Source organism: Curcuma longa, chromosome 2 (assembly GCF_044706935.1).
Source record: "Curcuma longa cultivar G26 ecotype Majalengka, Jawa Barat chromosome 2, ITB_CL_G26_1.1, whole genome shotgun sequence".
In the NCBI taxonomy this organism is placed as follows: Eukaryota; Viridiplantae; Streptophyta; class Magnoliopsida; order Zingiberales; family Zingiberaceae; genus Curcuma; species Curcuma longa.
Genome location: NC_133862.1, coordinates 10,997,182 through 11,006,257, shown reverse-complemented (window position 1 = coordinate 11,006,257; position 9,076 = coordinate 10,997,182). Strand labels below are relative to the sequence as shown.

The 9,076-nt window shown below is 36.3% G+C and overlaps 1 pseudogene; it reads left to right on the top strand.

The window, feature by feature from the left end:
- Positions 1-5,646: 5,646 nt before the first annotated feature.
- Positions 5,647-8,729, top strand: LOC141822133 (uncharacterized; annotated as a pseudogene).
- Positions 8,730-9,076: the final 347 nt, after the last annotated feature.

Below are 9,076 nucleotides of genomic sequence, written 5' to 3'. Positions count from 1 at the left end.
GAAGGTGGCTTCGACGCGAGGAAGAAGACCACCCGCCGCCGACGTCTTATTCCGTGTCAGCGCCGCTATTCAGAGGGTGGCTTCGACGCGAGGAAGAAGAATTAAGAGGAGGTATTCTTTATGGGGATTATGGATAGGGATATTTTAGACAATAAAGATAAATTTTATTTTCCTTCCTTACTTGAGGTAAACAAAACAATTATAGGATGGATTTTATTCACCTTCCATTCCTTTTTCCTAGGTTTGTGTCATCCCTAGGTTTATGTCATCCCTCCATCATCCACTCCTCCAAGTAAACTAAGCGTTAGTTTTTTTTTTTGGGGGGGGGGGGGGGGGGGGGGGGGGGGTTCAATAATCAATTGGCGGTTTAGTAAATTAAGATTAAATCAGTCCAAACATGCTTTTCCTTTACCAATTTAACGTTCTTATTTCTGTTCAGGTTGGTCTACAAAACAACTTGTTAAAGAGGCTCATAACAATATCGAGAAAACTAAAAAAAGATTACAAAATAGCGTTTATATTCTTGTCCAAAAGCCACGAACCTAGACTGCAACTGAGTTAACAACAAATTAAAGCTACTCAGTTTGTGGTACTATTTTAACGAATGCATTAATTTACAACAAATAGAGATCTAAGTGATGCAGTTTATCATACAATATTAATGAATGCGTTACTCTACAACAAATAGGAAACAAAAACAGCATTGGATCACGATGGCACAAGTTTACTAGCTATCATGAAGCAGACTTAAGAAACCTAGAGGTTATTTGACTACAAGGAACCTTGAATTAGCTATCAATGACTTGAAATCCAAGAACAGTAAACACTTTCTTTTAAAAAAATAGCCAGAAATCTCCCATCCCGCAAGAAGACTTAGCAATGTTGTTGTTGCCCTCCTATCATGCAAAATCAAAAACCATACTCGTAACCATAGTCTTCATCTCCATAGTCTTCGTCTCCATAGTCATCGTCTTCATCGCCATAGTCAAAGTCTTCATCATCTCTATCTCCCTTGTAATCATCATAACTACTATCATAATTATCATTCTCTGATGCTCCTAGCCCATCGCCATCCTTATTATCTGGATCATCTGCATGATCATCCTTCTTATCGGGAGTTTCATAAGGATCACCATCATCTGATTCAACTTTTTGCTTTTTCGCACTGTCTTGTTCAGACTGTTGAAAGACATAATCAATATAATTAAATGCAATCTAAAAGAGAGTGAAAGCAGATGTAGAATTTATTTCAAGATGATGTTCAAATGATAGAATTTTATATGATGTCGTCAATATGGAATTATCTATACAAGCCCTAAAATCATCACGAGAATTCCAAAAAGCTCAAGTTGCCAAGCAGTCAATAGATAAACCGGCAATGACAACTAACTTGCATACAAAACCACTTAATTTAGCTAAAAATATGAACTCTGATTGTTGACCAAAGTCATCATATTCTCTTGACTTTTTTTAGAGCACACTTGCATAAAATTTACACATTTGCCGTGTGGAAAATTAATATGATTGAACGAAAGCTAGAAGCACCTAAATGAAAAGCTTCGCAATATTTTCATCTTAGGTAATTCTATAATACAATATTACAAAATTGCAAAACAATCAAAGTTTTCAACCTAAGCTGCATAACATTACCAGTGCAATCATAGATTTGAATAAGAAACATATTACAAAAGCAAACTGAAAATTTTCATTGATTCAATCGCTTTAAATAATTGTAGCATAGATGAAAGTATGACTCGCATTAAATATAAAGGAAGAGGAAGTAGAAAGTACAATGAACAGAGTTTCCAATGCTTCGGAACTGATTTTTGAGTTGAAAATCTGAAACAAAACATTAGACTGATTATCAAAATATTGAAATTATTAACATCCATGATTAATTTGTCTCTTGATGGGCATTTAATATCATAAGTGCATGTAATAACAAAATCATCCATACCTTTCTCTTAAGCATCTGACATGTTGCTTCAAGAGGAGTCTGTGCAGAGTCATATTTTTAACTTCTTCAGCAAGTCTTTGTTTCCTTTCCTGCAACCAAGATAGCATGATAGCAAGACAAAAATAAACTGTACAAAAAAGGGAAAAACAAACAATCTGACATAAAATATATTTTGAATCAAAATTTGGTAAAATATTTTCAAGATTTTTATCGTGCAAGAAGAAATTAATAGTGGACAAATTTGGGGAATACACAGACCAATGGATGTACATACAAAACATGCAAAACATGGATGTAGAAAAGAGAGGATAGAGAAAGAAGTTGGCAGGGAGAGGGCAAAGAAATTGATCCCCCTTTGTGTTTCCTTAAAGAAAAGCAAATCAGAACAGCAATCTTTTTATCATTTCCTAATGTTTTCTTTGAGAAGGAACATACCCCAGCATCATCAATGACAGAAAAAGAAAAATGATCGCTCCTATCATCTGTTGAGTCTGCAAAACCAGTTTGTTCACTGAAAGTTGATGGGCCAATCGACTCATGCCCTGCAGAATCTTTCAAAAAGGAGAGAAAAATAACTAAGATAAACTACTATAGTGACCAGAAACAAAAAAGAACTACCAACTAGCTCGATAAACATTCAAAATAAAAAAGTGTATGGGTTTTCCATCGTACCAACACTTCCAGGTTCCTTTGATTCCTTTGATGCTTTTCCTTCAATATGGTCGACATATGGAGTCATATTAACATCACAGCTTTCTTCATTCTGTAATAGCCCATCGCGCACACATTTAGTTACCAAACATCTTCCAATGTCAATGTAGGAGCTAAGCTGATTCTTGGGATTTAGTGGTGATTATAGGCTCTATTAATGCATTTACCAAATTTTGGAACAAGGATAAAAAAAGATAGAAAAATAATAGAATAAGGTGGATATCCCAATATTACTCTAGGAAGTAGAATATACGAGAAGCTCCTTAAACTATCAAGCTTTCAGGAAAAGTAATGTATTAATCATAGGTCTCACTAGTATTGGTGCTAATATTAGCTGACGTGCCCTAACATGCAATACCATATATACAAGCTGCTAAAGACCAAAGTAGGGACATACATATGAAGTCCAACTATATAGTGGAAGAAACTGAAAACATCACTGCATTTACACTTTTAAAACCAGCAAAGCAAACAAAGATATCCTTTTCCCCAAAATTTAATGGATATTTCTAACAATTGGTTCAAGGCTCAATATTGTAAATATAAAGAGGTCATATTAAAAAGGTATAAACTAATCTTCAGTAATTAGATGGTAGGCTTATGAAATGTATGTAAATTGCCTACTACATACATAAATTATAGGGTACGTTGATACTTGTGTTGCGACTCATATTGCCCTCACTACAGAGGCAAATATGATTAGCAAGGATGTCCCTCAGCTTTGTTCCATGTTTTGTCTTGTCATCCATGGATTAGTGTCTTGTATATATAATAAGACCTAGCATTGCCCTATCTAGTGCTTGGAATAGTTGATTAAATAGCAATGGTGTTGTTGAGAGGAGAAGACACAGTGAGGACTAGATTCTTGTGTTGATACTAGGCATAGCATAGTCCGATAGGCCCATGATGACCAAGCTATTTTACAACTCCACTATAAAAACTTGGGTTGATTTGGTGAAAGAATTCATCTATTTTTATCAAATGTAATGACTAAATTCTTTCTGGTGTTGATATGTACATGTTTGTTGTTTTGCTGCAAAGACAATTATGGACAGTGGAAAGAACTTATTGGAGTTTTTAGGGTTGGTGAGCTAGATTGAGTTAATATTTTTTGGTTGTTTTACATTTATTTTGAAAATTTAATGATACAAATGAGAAATCCACCCACCCACTCCATCTCCCTAAGTAAATAAGATGATGGATAATCTTTTCAAAATCCATTCTTATTATCCATGCTCTTATTAGCATCCACCACTCTCTCATCCATCCTCCCAATTACTCAGGCCCAACATTTGTGTGACTAATTTAATATGCATCTTCAGCAATTTGTGATTTCTTTATAATTATTCCTTTTTTATATGACAATTTCCTTTTAACTAAACTATCTAATAATAGTATATCCATAAATTCAGTCACCAATATTTAAAAAATGTAATAAAAACTCAAAAAAGTTACATTTTTGTATATTGTGCGTTACTGTTGGAGTTTGAGATAAATCAAACAACCATACTTTTATACGTTCTCTGTTCACTCATACCCCTATGTCTCAAACTAATGTTCTAGCTGATAAATCAAACTAATGTTCTAACATATATTAAATAAAATTAATTAATAAATATCGGATTAATCTTAACTTATTTGACTCTTCTTTTACTATCATAATCAAACACCATATTGATCAACATCTATCACATCGATCAAACTCTACCATATTAGTCAAATATCAAAACTCTTTAATTCGAGTCAAATTAAACTTAGTCAATCTTAATTCAAGGTTAATTGCACTAATAGAACCAAGCTCAAGTCAAATTTGAACCAAACTCAAGTACTCTAATGCATAGATCCTGAAGTATATTGAACTTGTGCATGGTAAACATTGGTCACAAGCAAAATTTCATGTTCCTTCTCATGGCCCTAGAGTTGTAGTTCAACATCCATAACATCTCATCATTTGCAAGTATTTAGCTCTCAGTAAGTAACTCATGCAGCATTAATTCAAGAACAATGAAATGACACAAGTTAGCGAATAGATTGGTAGCTTTTGGTTCTCATAAATGGGTTTCACATGATGTACCATCCATACCTCTCCATGCAGAGGATCCTTGTGATCGATCGAAGTTTTGGCATCTATTCACATGCAAAGGTATTTTGCCTCTGAGAAATCCCCCCTCCAACCTCATCTCAAGACCCAAAGTTCTTACCCTTTCCAGAATTCTATTGAAACACTGTGCAATCGAACACCTTCCTGGAAACTTCAAGGTATCAGGTCAGAACCCTCTAATGGTCCATGAGAAATCATCGTGTTCATCATGTCGTTGTTTCCCTCTGATATGGTCGACTCACAATCAAGGCATTGTTACTGTATGAACAGACATGATTAGAGAGTAGTAGTCAATCAAGCACAGGGCTTTGTTCCTTTGCACGTATTTATGACGAGTAGGTGGTGGACAACATGCGCATTTATAGCTAGAGACAAAATTAAAGTCTCATCGTCACATGGCCTCCATGCTCGTTCCAACCCTAGCCATGGAACAATCCAAGGAAGGCCACGGTAATTTTTAGTGTTCTCTTTTCAGATTTGTTCATTTGAATGTGATTTGTTCGAGGGCTGTTTGGCCTATCACAATAGATTTGGCTTCTTCCGTTCTCCGCCAAATTGGTCCTTTTCAGATGGGTAAGTTTCCAGATCTCGACAGGAGCCAGAAGAAAATGAACCTGAGAAAATGAAGCAGTGCCAGAGGCAGCAATCAAGAAGCTAACCAGCTCATGCACTATGACCATAAAAATATCAGCTTCCTCACAGATCTGGAGACTGGAGTGCCTCGGAGCACCAGAGAAATGGAAGCACTTGACCTAAACCTGCCTCCGTTGTAATCTGAAGGTACATTTTTGTTGCCCCGTTTATTTTCTTGCTATTGCTGCTAAAGATCTTTTCCCTAAATCAGGTTCAGATTTTAAGTTTCAGTATTTATGTTGAAGCTGATGTTTCTAAGGGCGAATTGTTAAAACTTGGGGGAAATTGATCTAGGTACATTGTTTCTCTTTCATGAGAAGAAACTTTGACTGTGGTGTTAGATTTGGTGTTTTTGCCTCTGATTCTGCCAAAGTCTGTTTATTGTTCATAAAATATGCATCAAGGCAGTCTGAAATCGGCTGTTCGCAGATCCTTAACCAGGTCGCTTTTATTTCCCTCTGATGATGATCATGAAACAGTCCAGCCTAGGGCAAATGGGAAGGCCAAACAGCAGCTCGCGGAGGCAGAAATCCAACTTCTGAGAAGGGTAAAGAAGAAGAAGAAGAAAAAAAGGCCTTGGCTTACAGAAACAGCAGTGACTTCCAGCTTATGCATGTGTCAAGAGAAGCTCAGAAACTGACACAGATGATTGATTCATGGTCAATGGCTAGACATGTTGCGGGTAGATCAGAATTTTTTGCAGAAGATCTTCTTAGAGGTGCTATAGGTCTGCAGGAGTCACTGGACATTCTTAAAAAGCTTCAGGATGCATCAAAGAAGATGCCCCAACCGAGTAATAATCTGAAAGAAGAAGTTGTCAACAAGAGAGGCACGGAAATGCCACCGCAAGAGTTGAGTTCTGAAGGATTCAGAGTCAGTGATTACCGAAGAAGGTACCATGAACCACAACCTTCATCTGATGACTTTTCAAGGAATTGCATGGAAGAGCTGAAACAAGTCATAAAAGAAAGTCTTTACAAAGAGAATATACTGTTTGATGATGATAAGAACTCCTCTAGTAGATCAATACGATGTGGTACGGTCGATAGTTTGGAGGATAAGTGCCTAAACACTGAACTACATTATTCATCCGGGCAACCAAAGAAAGCTAGATCTTCAAATCTAGTTGCTAAGCTTATGGGTTTGGAAGAAGCCCCCTCAAAAACTATTCAACCTATCAGCAAAGAAGAAAAGGATTTTGTCAGCTTACCGAGGCCTAGGTTCGATATAGAGATGCCTAAAACAAGGAAGTCACATTTTCTTGTGCAGAGTAATGCTCAAGACGATAACGGACCAGATGACTTCATCGAAACTAAGCATCTCAAAGGGCTTTTGAAACGAAGCCAGATTGGAGGAAAAGGACTAGAACCAACTGTTTTTGGTACTAAAGAACTAGAGCAGTGTCGGAGAAACCTACAAAGGGTTGATCAGCTGCCACCAATTGTGATAATGAAGCCTCTGCATTTGCACTATCAGGATTCCAGTGTGCAGAATGAACTTCCTGAGAAGGCCTTGATGCAAGAAAGGATCCAAGAAATTAAATTGGGTCAAGAGAACAATAGATTGGATTATCGTAAACATATTTTAGCTGAGAAACAAGAACGGAAAGAATTTAAGCATACGGAGAAGGATGTTGCTGAAACATTGCCCTATTATGTTACTCCCTCCTCTGTATACAGCAAACAGCAAAAGAAAAAGGCGATTGCTACCCAAAGCTGAACAATGAGGAGAAGAAACCATCAAGATTAAATGTGAAGCAGCAAGAAGATAAGGGAGTTCAATCAACAAGGATAAAAATGCTTAATCCTAAGACTTCCACAGTGCAACCAAAGCATAATGGGGAACCACAACATCCAGATTTGAGGTCTCATTACAGAGCCATAGCAAAGGCAATCACTGATTCTTCAAGAGAAAAGACTAAGTCAGAAGTAAAAGCAACTAGGAGAGCTGCCATTACCATTTCTGCAGTATGTCTCCACCTTTGAGTTTCATTTGTTCATTTATCATTTACTGCGATATTCAAAAAGGTATCCAAGTCAATCTGAACTAAGTTATTGAATACTTTTATGACAAGAGATCCATTAATGATATTAATAGACCTAAACAAAAGATGTCTTGGCATATGGTCCTGATTTAAGCTATTGTTTCATCGCATTATAATTTCTAATTCTCCAAATAATGAATCATCTATTTAGTTATTCTTAATCGAGTATCATTATTTTTTTTCCAGATCGAGGACAAAAAATGCTATGACAATGACACGGCAATTAAATATTGCATTGAAGTGAATGATGCTCCAAAATCAGTGGGTGGTTCCAACGGCAGCAAACTCGTTGAGCAGATGAAGAAAGTGAACAACTCTGCGAATTCAGGTAGGCATAATGATTCTATATTCTGATTCATCTAGAAATTTGAGAAGACAATCTTGATTTCCTCATATTGACTAATGAGCTTAACCGTCTATAAGAACACATGCAATTTGTACAAAACTGTAAGGTGATATGTTTCTGTTGTCTGCAGACAACCTGAATAAAAACCATAAAATAATTGGTCAAGCTATGCTGAGGACCAACCAGGATGAACGAATGTTTAAATTCACAGAAGTCGTCCAGCTGCCTGATTACAAGAAAGTTGGAGTAGAATCTTCAATAGGAGACGATCTCAAGAGTGCTCTTCTCAGCAGTCAATCATTTCTTTGTTGTGTAAAATTTTTATTCAGTGTCGATGCTGCTAGATCCATCAACCATCTGAAACAAAGCATAAATAGAAAAGTGGACCTACCTAAGCTATACCTCGACATTTCAGAGGAGCTAATGGCACGAAAATACAACCAGTTGAAGTATACAATTCATCCCCTGCTGCAAGACCAACCATGGGGGAGGATAACATACTTGTCCATTGACAAATTGGTGGAGGAAGTTAGTAACGGGATCAACGAATTGACAAGTTTCAATGATATCAATGGTGTCGATGCTGGTGAAGGTAGTCTCCACATTAGATTGGAGAGAGAGCTAATGCCGAGAAATACTGTCTTAAATTCTGCATGGGACATCGGATGGGAGTGGTGGATATGCTTGGAAGAGGCTGACAAAGTTGTCGATGAAGTTAGCAAGCAAATATTCTCTCGGCTGGTTGAGGAGGCTGCATTGGAGTGGACACGAGACTGTGCCAAGTGAACTCTCTTTTTCTTTTTCACATAATATCTAGTCGTTGTTATTATTATGAAGATTGATGTATTAATTGTACAGGGCAAATCAAGTGTTATATAGAACTTGTCCTTTTTGTCATTGAACAATTTTTTTTTCTGTTTTACGGTCACTTTTTTTTTTTTTTTTATCTTTCAGGTCCTCAAAAATTCAGTAGCTTTTACAACAATTCTATTCCTGTTTCTTTCTAATAAGAAAAAGGATAAAATTTGACAGACTTGTTGAAGTAGACAAGAATTAAATCTCAATAAAGTCGAGATAATATCCTCTTTTATTGTGGTCAATTATAGCTTATCGATTTATCTCTTTATAAATGATCGTGAAGTCGATCGTATAGAATCGTTGGATGATAAATTTTAATTTTCGCTGTGCTTTATGATTTTTAATGCATATATCATATTGAAAAGTAATAAATATTTTATATTTGACATTGTCTATTAATTATGTGAGGGCAAAGTTTTCCCTATG